Source organism: Cryptomeria japonica, chromosome 8, assembly GCF_030272615.1.
Source record: "Cryptomeria japonica chromosome 8, Sugi_1.0, whole genome shotgun sequence".
Taxonomy (NCBI): Eukaryota; Viridiplantae; Streptophyta; class Pinopsida; order Cupressales; family Cupressaceae; genus Cryptomeria; species Cryptomeria japonica.
This window is the reverse complement of record NC_081412.1, coordinates 412,099,168-412,111,056: the sequence shown is the minus strand read 5'-3', so window position 1 is coordinate 412,111,056 and position 11,889 is coordinate 412,099,168. Positions and strand designations below refer to the sequence as shown.

Below are 11,889 nucleotides of genomic sequence, written 5' to 3'. Positions count from 1 at the left end.
CCCAAAGAAAATTCTCAACGATAATGCACCCTTCATAAACTGTTAGAGGGTTGTCCTTTGTCTACCTATCCATCAATGGCTCTCTTGACACTCTTTCCTTGTCCTATGTATTAAAAATTCTCCTTGGACTGTTGTTTGTTAATGTTCTCTAGACTGTCATATGACAATAGAGTTATCCCAACATCAAGTAGAATTTCTAGAGTCACCAGAAGCTAGATGGATGCCTCTTTGTTTCAGATTCTAATTTCTGCAATAACTATGAATAAAATCCAGCCACAGATTGTTTGAAGGCAAAACCACATCCTTCAATGTATTCCACACTGCACTATTGCACTTGAATCCTGACCCAAAAGCAATCTGCCTCACTCTATCCCCTTTTTTGATTCTCTCCTTGGCCACCATGTTAGCCATTTCATACCACAAACTATGCAAGAGTCATCCTAGAAGGTTCCATCTCATACTTGGTCATTTCCAAATTCTTCTCCAATTCATCCAAAATGTCTCTATCTCCTGCATGAATGCAGAAATGCTCAAAGGCAAGCTTGAAGTTGGGAATATAGGGCTTCATGTGCATCTTTAAAAACCTTTTACATAGAAGCGTTGAAAGGAATATAAATTTCTTTCATAAGGGAAGAACCAAGGGATTCAATGTGGTTATGTTTTCTTTTAGTGCATGGCCTGCAACTTCCATTAGATCTTTTGATATAGGCACATTGAAAACATTTGTCCTCGGATCCTTTGTGGGTTCTAAAAATGTGTTTTAAGTTATCACATGGATCTTTTCTTGTCACTTCTTTTGTTAGACAAGAGAATTGCAGATGCCCCCATGCGAAATAAACAATTAAGCAGTAGCATCGATCAGATTTTTTTAATTATTAAAGAACACATAAATTATATGAATGTGAGCCTGTAAATGTGCAAATGACTTAGAGTAGACGAGGAGTGCTAAAACGTCTTTAATGAGCTGGAAATTAAAAAGTAGAATAAGAGGTCACCCACAACATGGAGAATATGAGAAAAGTAGCCCTGTAAAAGAGTACAAGTCATTGTTGATTATCTAGAAATGGTATCTAAGCATCAATCAAAATATTAAATTGAATAATATCAAGACAAAGTCTAAGAGTGTTGCAAACTATTTTAAGGGTCCAAGGAGGATCAAGTTGTCTTTTAATAGTCTCATCAAGATTTTATCCTCTATATATAAGAGATTAGGTTTGAGTAAAAGTCTTCTCTCTTTGAGAAAGAATGGTTAAGTGTCGATAAATGAATTGGAAGTAGGAAACCCTATGTCTTTTCTATTACATTGAGATGTAGGTTTTATAACTGAGATCTTAATTCATATGTATGTTCAAGATATTGTCCATTATATCCTTGTTTAGAAATCACGTTAAAACCAAGTTTGTAATTTATGTGTAATTCTAATGGGAAGGACCTTCATCATATACCTCATTACAATTGGAGTATAAGGATATTTTGAAGCACCAAAGGGATGAATAGATGAATAAGGATTGATCCTTTTGGTAGAATGCACATCTTTATTAACATCATTCATTTACACTTGGGAGGTAAGAGAGTCCTTTTGCCTTAAGTTGTTGGGATCAAAGGAAGTTCTTTCACGATTCAATGTTTTATTTCTACTAATTGTAATGTTAGGTGGCATATCATTAAGGAAATTAATATCATCATCTTGCATTAAAAACACATTGATGATTAAGATAAGCTCTAGGAGAATAATAGGCATCTGAGTCAACATATATGTTATCAACATTTAAATTATGCTCCTCTTGCACCAAAGCATCCTTATGGGGCGAAGGTTTGTCATCTTTCTTCAGTTATACATCTCTAGGAGAGAGATCATTAAGAAAGGTATTAATGATTTCCTCATGGATTAGGGAAACTCTAGGAGAGGAACAATCAAGATTCATCCCAACATCATTTGTAGGAAGGTTATAAAAGGTGAAACATGAAACATCTACTAAAGCTTTTATGAAAGAAAAACAATTCATGGACATATTTGAAAATTTCATTGTATAGCAATATGAAATGTTTATGAAATCTAATAGAAATGAAGTAAATGTCACGAACACCCTTGAAATTTTCATTATGCAATGCATTAAGATGTAATGAATCAATGCAAACAATATGAAATGAAATATGCCTCTTTTCAACAAATAATTTTGATTAATGTAGCTAATTAGTAATGTAATCAAATGTGAAAGGGAAAACGAATAAAATTTTGTAGGATCCATGACGAAATTAGATTTGAAAACTCCTAAAAAGAATTATGTAAAATGTAAGAAGCATAAAGCTCACCAAAATGAAACGTGTGGAAATGGATCCTTAGCATAGAAATGTAAACTAGGAACTTATTCATTTGTGATTTCCAATCTCCAACTTCAATCCTCAAGGAGAGCTAGACACTGTTGTTAATTGTTCCCTTTTTTTATTTGATATGATTGGAAATGAAATATGCTAAATCTAGGTAATGTGATAGGAAATTGACAAATTTTAACATACACAATAAGATACAAAATTGAAAAGCAACATAGTAAGCTAAATTTGACAATGAGACACATAAAGGAACCTAGAGTAGAAAGCTAGAGAAGAACGGGCTGGACATTGAAGTTTGGTGCCCTAGTCCTAAAGGTGCTTTCATCAACCGAGAGTTCAAAATTATAGTTTATAAGGCTCTATAGATTTGTCTACCCAAATTTCATACGAAAAGTACCAGACATTGGATTTGCATTCCAACGTCTAGGTGTTTCTGTCTGTTTAAAAGCTAAGAATGTTTGTCATAGCCTGTTCTATGTAATTCTGCCACTTTTGACCATTAGATCTATACTTGCACACATGAAGAGAGGAAAAATGTTGTGCTTTATCTAGGGGCTTGTCTAAGTCAAAGCCTATGTTGGTGTTTCCACCTCCACAACAACAAAGATGATGTAAAAAGGGAGGGTAAATCATAAATGAAATATTGAATTGACAAGATTACACCTTAGGATTTATAATGGTGGCGATGCAATTCTCTTTAGACAAGTCCTTCAATGTTAATGCAATAGCATGATATGACAAAACATAACAAGATCAATCATGAAAACATACTCACATTTAGGTTGTTGTAGCTTACTCCATAATGCTAAATACTTAGATCCACAATTGCTTTCTCGATATGAATGATGTAGCTTGTAACTTCTTAATTCATGATAGGATCTCTTTTATGAATTAGAAATGATTCCTCTATATAGGATTCACAAGGTATTTCATAATTTAAGTCAACTTCTATCAGTCAAAGGAAAATATCAAGATTAAATCACAAACGGTGGGAACTGATACTCGCACACGTTTGAATTTGGGCCCCTTTAGGTTGGACTATGGCACTGGGTGTCCTAGTCCACTAGGACTATGGAACTAGGCATCCTTGAAAACTCAGAAAGGGACCATAAAAAGATGGTTTTTGAGTGTAAGGTCCCAAGACATAGGATCTTTCCATGAGATTAGCATATGATGACAACTTGGGCAGGATACGACCAAAAATAGGCTTGAAATACTCTAGGAGAAAGCACACCAAACTAAGGGCCCAAAATAGAGTGAAATTTTAAGGGAATACAATTTACAACACTATAAAGGGGATAATGCAACATAGGATGGACTAGTAGAGATTAATGAGACTATCTAGGATGGGATAATGAAACATAAGGTGAACTATTAGAGTTTAATGGAATGGGATTAGAAGATAATAATATTACATAGGGTGAATTAAGACATGTCTATATTTTGAATATAATACATGAAGTGGGAACCTAAGGTGTGGAGTGGTAATGGAGAAGAGAGTTGGTCAATAATGATAGGAAGGAAAGGTTTGTTTTAATAGGGGTATGTGTATAGGACATGAAACGTAGATGAAGATTTATAATATAAAAAGGAGGCGTGAAAGGTTATGCTATGTGATATGAAATGGGTAAAATATGTGTGATGTTAGGAATGGATGAATGAGGTGGAAATTGAATGGTAAATATATTTGGTATCTCACAAAAAAAACTAAACATTTCATCCTCTAATAGATATGAGAAACCAATTAAACATTTCATCCTCTAATAGATATGAGAAATAAGACATTGTGATAGGTTCCTCAAAATATAATTCATTCACACAACATGTCCTCTACTCTCCATGTTTGACTAAAATGTGTCCAAAAATAATAAGGATACAAGTGATAGGTTGTGGGGTGGTGGACGTAAGAGTTAATTTGGTTGAAGGGATGAGGTAGGTTAAAAATATAATGAAGGAAACTATGTGGGAGATGATTTAACACAATGATTTCTTGTCATAAATGTGTCTGTAAAAAATAGTGTAGAGCAAGTGGATGGAAGAAAGCTAGTGATCACAGGGAAGCCAAGGTATATAACAAGGGATTACTAGAATCATGGGCACATGCCTGTAGTGAAATTAGGAAATGTGATAAAAGTAGCCATTTAAGAATGAAGCGTGTCCTTGACTTATTTACCCACTAACTATAAGTAGTAAATAATCAATTATAACTTAAAGTGTGAATGATTTTTTGGAGGCTATAATATGAGAATCAATACCAAATAGACTATGCATTACACATAGAGAAAATATTTAAGCACTCATAATTTAGGGTCCTATGAGTATGAAACCAACAAATTATTTTTCACTTTGAGCTTGAATTAGACTTATTACTAGGAAAACTTTGTAATCATTTAAACTATCAAACTATACAATTTTAAATTGAAATGGGAAAGAGGATGTATTTCTAACTTGGGACTTTAAATTTCTTAATTGCACAAAGTTATCTTAATCGTTCTCCACTTCATGTTCCTCCATTTTTTGTGTTTTTGATCAATTTTATTGATATGATGTTGAATTCTATATCACTCTTATACAATTGGTCAAAACAATTAACAATTAGTAAAATGAAAGTCAAAACATGAAAACAATCAATCAGTTTTTAAAAAAATGAAAAAAACACTCAAGTTCTTCAAAACATGAAAACAATTACTCAAATTAAATTAAAAAAAATATTAATATTAATATTTTATGACAATGAAAGATGAAAAGGTGATATATTTATCAAAAAATGATTAAAATTTGTAGGGTAAAATAGAACATGTAGGTCCAAACTCATGGGATGTACATGCTTTTTGACAATTACGTGTTTCTTACTTGTAAAGAAATGTGCTCATTTTATAGCATGAGTGTGTTATAACACACTCACATTATAGCACACATGCATTATAACATGCTCACACTATTTATTTCTATTGATAATTCTAACCCTTAGGGTTGGATTTATCTTGGGCATCCAACTCAAAGATTTAGAATTCATTATCAATTCCTAAAGGAATGTTTTCTATAAAATTTAGAAAATAAACCTAAGTATTGAGTGTTCTCTCCTTCAAATTTGCACATATTTCAATGTTGATATGAATGAGGAAGTCCAAATTGTATTACAAGAAGCATAAAAGGTTTTATGTTGAGCTCACTCTAGTTCTCTAACCATCGCTAAGAAACTTATGAGAACTGGATACTATAGGCCCACTATAGGAAAAAAATGCTTATCACTTTGTGAAGAAATGAAATTAGTGTCAAATTTATTGGAGGCTTGATACAGGCACCTACGTATGTGTGATCTACAATAAATCACCACACTTGGGCCACTTTCAATGGGAACTCGACCTTGTGGGTAAGATTCACCCTCCTGTTAGAGTAATCGGGTCTTTACTTGATTAATTAAACAATATTTGTTTAATTCTTTAAGTTCCCTATTATCTCTTTTTACACTTAAGCTAACATTAGGTGCATAATAATTAATTCTTTTATTAATTATTATGTGCAAGCCTAGGTTTTCCCTTTTAGGGTTTCTTGACCTATTAGAGGTTAATTTTCTTTTCCTTGTATTATTATCACATTACACATTTTGTGAATATTGAGCTCTCATCTTTTGAGCATATTTTTCTGTGTTTTGCTTTTAGTTATTTTTGCTTCCTTGCTTCTCCTTCTAATAGATTATTCAGCTTGCAAAAGATCTTTAGGCTCCTGTGGTGTTGTGTTTCTCAACTCTCACATGGTATCAGAGCTTCAGATCTGCAACTATCTGTTCTTGTTTTGAGAATTTTTGTATTGGAAGTAGATTTGGGGTTTCAGGAAGTTTTTCTTTTGCATTTAGGGATAGGCCTTTTTTTCTGAGCACTTCGGGCCTAAATGGACCTCACCATTGTGCTCAGAAGGCCCAAAAACCCCTATAGTCATATAAAAATTGCCTACTTTTGACTCCTGAGCATCTGGGGACATTTTTTTCTTCAATACCAGGCCGTACGACCTTGAAACGCAGTTCGAGAAAAAAATAAAAATAAAATAATTTTTTTTTTGCCTTTTTACGACATGCAGGCCGAAATAAAAAAAGGCGAAAGAGAGAAAAACAAAAGTTTAAAAAATCAAATTTTTTTTGGGCGTTGGGGTTTTAGCGGGTACTGTACCCTTGATAGTCTGGCCACCGTACGACAGACCGGACTTGTTAGTACCAGCCCCCACCGGCCCTCCGGTCGCCCGTCGGCCCTGCCCTTCGGCTCCCCACTGGTCCCGACCCCTACCGACTGCCGCCCTGCCGCCGGCGCTTGCTCAACCCACCGTCGCCGCTCGATCGCCTGCGCCGCTGCCTCACCTACCACTGTCTCCCTTCCTCTGCCTCGCTCCATTGTTCCACCTCGGAGCGCCACCAGAGCGCCGCCTGTGCACCACCACCGCCTGGCCCCTCCACCAGACCACCACCCTCTTGCCTTTTTGAAGGGGGGGTTCATTTTTTGGTCATAACTTGGGCGTCCAGAGTCGTTGTTTGGAAAAGGAATAGGCGTCCGAAAGCTGGTTCCGAGCTGGACCTCATGGTGTTGGATTTTTTTTTGACTCTGTTGTTTGACTGTATTTTTTTCTAATCAAAGTCGGGACTCCTTTTTTCACTTTTGGGGCTGTAGAATGGGCAAATGGACTCCGTTTTTCAAAAACGAATAGGTGTTGGAAAGCTCTCAGAATGCTCTATTAAGATATGTGATCTTATTTATCATAATTTTTATCAAGTACATGAGATTTCAGTTTGAAGTTTTTTTGCTTATGCACTACTTCCTTCTCATCAATATGTACTAGGGTTTGGGTTTATCTATTGTGGGGGGGGCGTTTTTTCTCGCTTTCTATCATTTATATCAGAAATCAAGAACACCAAAACTCTCAAAACAATCAAACCCTTCTGCATCTTCTGTCTATTCTGAAAGATCACATAATAAAAAAAACCAACAAGCAGGTGCAGGTGCAGAGTTTTTTCATGGCAGATCCTTCAGTTGAGTTGTTGACTTCACACAACTATCACACCTGGAATCCCCGCATCACGAGGCTTCTCTAGGCACAAGGGTTGTGGTCTTGTTTGGATAAGGTTCAGCCTCTCTTGCAACGTCCTTATGAGATTCTTCAACACAGAAACAAGATGGATGAGGCCATGGGTTTTCTCTCTTTGCATGTCTCCGACAGTCTCCTATTTCACCTTGATGAGTTGCTCACTCCTCGGGCTATGTGGTTGAAGTTTGAGTCTCTCTTCAGGAGGGTTAATGAGATTCACACATTACAAATTGAGGTAGAGTTGGTTTCCTTGCCACCTGATTCCTTTCCCACCATTGAGGATTTTTTGAACAAGTTCAAGACTACCAGATCTGTTCTTCAGGGATGTGGCAAGATCAAGATAGACACAGAGTGCATTCACTTGATTCTTTCGAAGCTTCGAGGTCATTTTCAATTTTTTGCCTCTGCTTTCTACTCCACCATGGATGGCTTGGGTGCTCGCTTCACCATGCCTATCTTTGATTTTTTTGTGAGTGTCTGTCTCATGAGAAGTCTCATCTTTCTCAGCTGGATATGCTCTCAGGCTCCAAGAACAAAGCTTTGGTTACTCAGTCCTCTAAGGAGAAGCAAAAGCCAAAACCGAAGCCAAAGAAGCCTTCTATAGGCAGTGAGCATTCCTCCAAGCCTGCTCCTAAGTCTGATCCTAAACCACCATTTCATCTGAAACATGGGAAATCTTCACAGTCTGGTGAGTCTTTCTCCAAGACTAAGAAGAAATCAGGAGACACTTGCAGTTTTTTTGGCAAGGAAGGACATCTAGTTTCTAGGTGTTGGAAATGCTTAGAGGCTTTAGAGGAAGCCATGCAACAACATCACATCTCCTCACCTTAGGCGTCTTCTTCTTCCATAGGAAAAGGTTATGCTCTCACTGCTCAAGCTTTGACCTATGGGTCCACATGGATACTTGATTCTGGTGCTTCTCACCAGATGACTCACACGCAGTAGTTGGTTACTTCTCTTGCCTCTTGTGGTACTTCACAGATTGCAGTGGTGACTCAGTTCAGCTTTCAGTCTTGGGTTCAGGTTCTATCTCTTAGATGGGGGTACTCTGCAGGATGTTCTGGTTGTCCTTGACATCTCGACAAACCTCCTGTCCATTTATCAGATTTGCCATTCTGGCTCTGGTAAGACAGTTGAGTTCTCACCACATGATGTGGCTATTCGAGACCTCCATGACTCTGATTTGGTTGTGGCTACTGGGAGTGTTGATAATGCATCTCGTCTGTACAGATTTGATGGATTTGAGCCCTCTACGGGTGCAGGTTTGTCTCTTATAGCACATGCAGATTCAGTGAGTAAGCTTTGGCATGAGTGCTTGGGCCATGTCAATTATAGATATCTTCAGCAGATGAGTTCACATGCACTTGTTCTTGGGCTCCCACAAATTTCCTGCACTGATGGTGTTTGTCATGGTTGTGTGCTTGGCAAGCATCACAGAGATCCCTTTCCGAAGGGAAGAGCCTCTCGTGCTTTAGCACCCTTAGAGTTGATTCACAGTGATCTCATGTCATTTCCCACTCCTTTTTTCTGGGGCCAAGTATGTACTCACTTTTATTGATGACTTCTCCAGACGCACATGGGTGTACTTTCTTAAGTACAAGTCTGATATCTTTGATTCATTTAGAATCTTCAAGACATTTGTAGAGAAGTAGGTGGCTGTTCTATTCGACGGATACATACAAATAATGGGGGGGAGTATGTGAATCAGGCTTTCAAAGTTTTTTGTACTGAGCATGGTTTGCAGCATCAGTTTACTGTTCCCTACACCCCTCAGCAGAATGGTGTCGCTGATTGCAAGAACATAAATTTATGGGAGATGAAAAATTGTATGATTTAGTCCAGGTCCATGGATTCGTCTTTTTGGGCTGAGGCAGTCAATTGTGCCAACTATATTTAGAATCAGATGCCTCACAATGCTATTTGACATATGACTCTTGAGGAGGCTTGGTCTCATGACAAGCTTGATGTTTATTTTTTCCGAGTATTTGGCAGTGAGGCATGGGCTTTTATTCCTGATTCTTAGAGGAAAGCCATGGAGCGGAAGAGTCGAGCCCTCATTTTTGTTGGCTATTGTGAGGATGTTAAGGCGTACAGGTTGTTTGATCTTGATTCCAGAGAGGTCTTGTTTCGATGGGAGGTTCAGTTTGATGAGCGCCTTCCCACAGTGGATACCCTGAATTCAGTGTCTACTCCTCTGCCTACTCCTCCCACTGCATCTCTTCAGGATTATTTTAAGAATGATTCTGATGATGGTGCTGATGATCCACCATCCCCACCTCCACCTGCTCCACCTCAGATGCCCAAGTGGGCTCACTTTAGTGTTGAGGTGACATGTTCTATGGCCGGTGATCCTTCAGATACTCGTCGCACCCATTCTCATACTGTGGGTTCTAGTCTTTTGAGTCATGCCATTTCGGATGATCCTCATACGTTTTTAGAGGCTACAGGACACCTTGAGTGGGATTGTGCTATGGAGGAGTATTCTTCTTTGATGAGGAATCATACTTGGGATCTCTGTCATCTTCCTAAGGGAAAAAAGATGGTTAGGTACCGTTGGTTGTATCGCACTAAGTATGTTGTTGATGGTTTCATTGATAAGTACAAAGCACATCTTGTTGAGAAGGATTTCTCATAGGTTGAGGGTATTTATTACTCCGAGACCTTTTCCCCTGTCGTCAAGATGAACTCTATTCACTTTGTACTCTCTCTTGCAGCTTCTCGGGGATGACCTATTTTTCAGATGGATGTGAAGAGTGCCTTCTTGCATGGGGACCTACAGGAGGAAATCTACATGGAGCAGCCTCAGGGATTTGTGCAAGACAGTTCTTTGGTTTGCATACTTAGGCGTTCATTATATGGTCTCAAACAGGCCCCTCGGGTTTGGTATGAGAAGATGGATTCTTTCTTGCTCTCCATTGGTTTCACCCGTAGTCATTCTGATCACACAGTGTATATTCAGCTTCTTGAGGGTGAGCTCCTGATTCTTGTGCTCTATGTTGATGATCTCCTCTTCATAGGTATCTCATCCTCTATGATTCAACATATTCAACGAGCCTTGATGGACCATTTTGAGATGACAGACCTTGGTCTTCTGCACTATTTCCTTGGTCTTCAAGTGATTCAGTCTTATGATGGGATCTATATTTACTAGCAGAAGTATTCTCTTGACATGCTTTGGCGCTTTGGTATGCTTGATTGCAAGCCCGATCCACTCCTTTTCAGTCAGGGGTTGTTTTGATTCCTACTTGTCCCACTCCTTCAGTAGATTCTACACTTTACATGCAGTTGGTTGGCAGTTTGTTGTACCTGACTCACACTCGTCTTGATCTTTCCTTTGCGGTTGGCCTTGTCTCTCGATTCTCCCATGATCCTCATGAGAGTCATTGGCAAGCTGCCAAATGTATCTTGCAGTACATTCAAGGCTCTAGTTCTCATGACATTCACTACGCATAAAGGGAACCTCACATTGTTTGCTACACTGACTTAGATTGGGCTGGTGATGTCACTAATTGGAAGTCTACATCTGGCTTTGTTTTCTGTCTTGGCTTTGGTCCTATCACATGGTCTTGCAAGAAGCAAAATGCTCATGCATTATCATCTACAGAGGCTGAGTACTGAGCTGCTGTGCTCGCCAATCAGGAGATCTTATGGCTTCGATAGTTGATGATTGAATTTGGTTTTCCTCCTAATAGTCCCATTGTTCTTTGGTGTGACAATTAGAGTGCTGTTCATATTTCTTGCAACTCAGTAGAGCATCAGCGGACGAAGCACATTGAGCTTCACATGCATTTCATCCGCCAGTTGATTCAGGATGGTTCTCTCATTCTGGAGTACATTCCCACTGCCGAGTAGGTTGCAGACATCTTCACGAAACCTTTTGCATCGCCAAGCTATCTTTAGTTGCGCTCTATGCTTGGGGTGAAGGAAGTTGTCCTTGGGGGTTCTTTATGAGGCCTTCCTTCCTTCTTCTTCTTCTTCTTCTTTCAACATGTTCTTTTATCTCTTTTCTGAGAGGAGTTTTTTCCCACTGGGTTTTCTCCTTTTTCTTTGTTTCATAGAGATTTCATTGTATTTGGGTCCCTGATCAGGCCTTGTTGCCGGGACCCATCTTTCCTGCTTTCAGTAGTTGTTCTAGGTTTTAGCTTTTCCCTAAGTATAGCTTAAGGAGGGGTGTTAGAGTAATCGAGTCTTTACTTGATTAATTAAACAATATTTGTTTAATTCTTTAAGTTCCCTATTATCTCTTTTTACACTTAAGCTAACATTAGGTGCATAATAATTAATTCTTTTATTAATTATTATGTGCAAGCCTAGGTTTTCCCTTTTAGGGTTTCTTGACCTATTAGAGGTTAATTTTCTTTTCCTTGTATTATTATCACATTACACATTTTGTGAATATTGAGCTCTCATCTTTTGAGCATATTTTTCTGTGTTTTGCTTTTAGTTATTTTTGCTTCCTTGCTTCTCCTTCTAACAGATTATTCA

The 11,889-nt window shown here is 38.1% G+C and overlaps 1 pseudogene; it reads right to left on the bottom strand.

The window, feature by feature from the left end:
• Nucleotides 1-240: 240 nt before the first annotated feature.
• Nucleotides 241-855, bottom strand: LOC131857695 (3-ketoacyl-CoA synthase 11-like; annotated as a pseudogene).
• Between the last annotated feature and the right edge of the window lie 11,034 nt (nucleotides 856-11,889).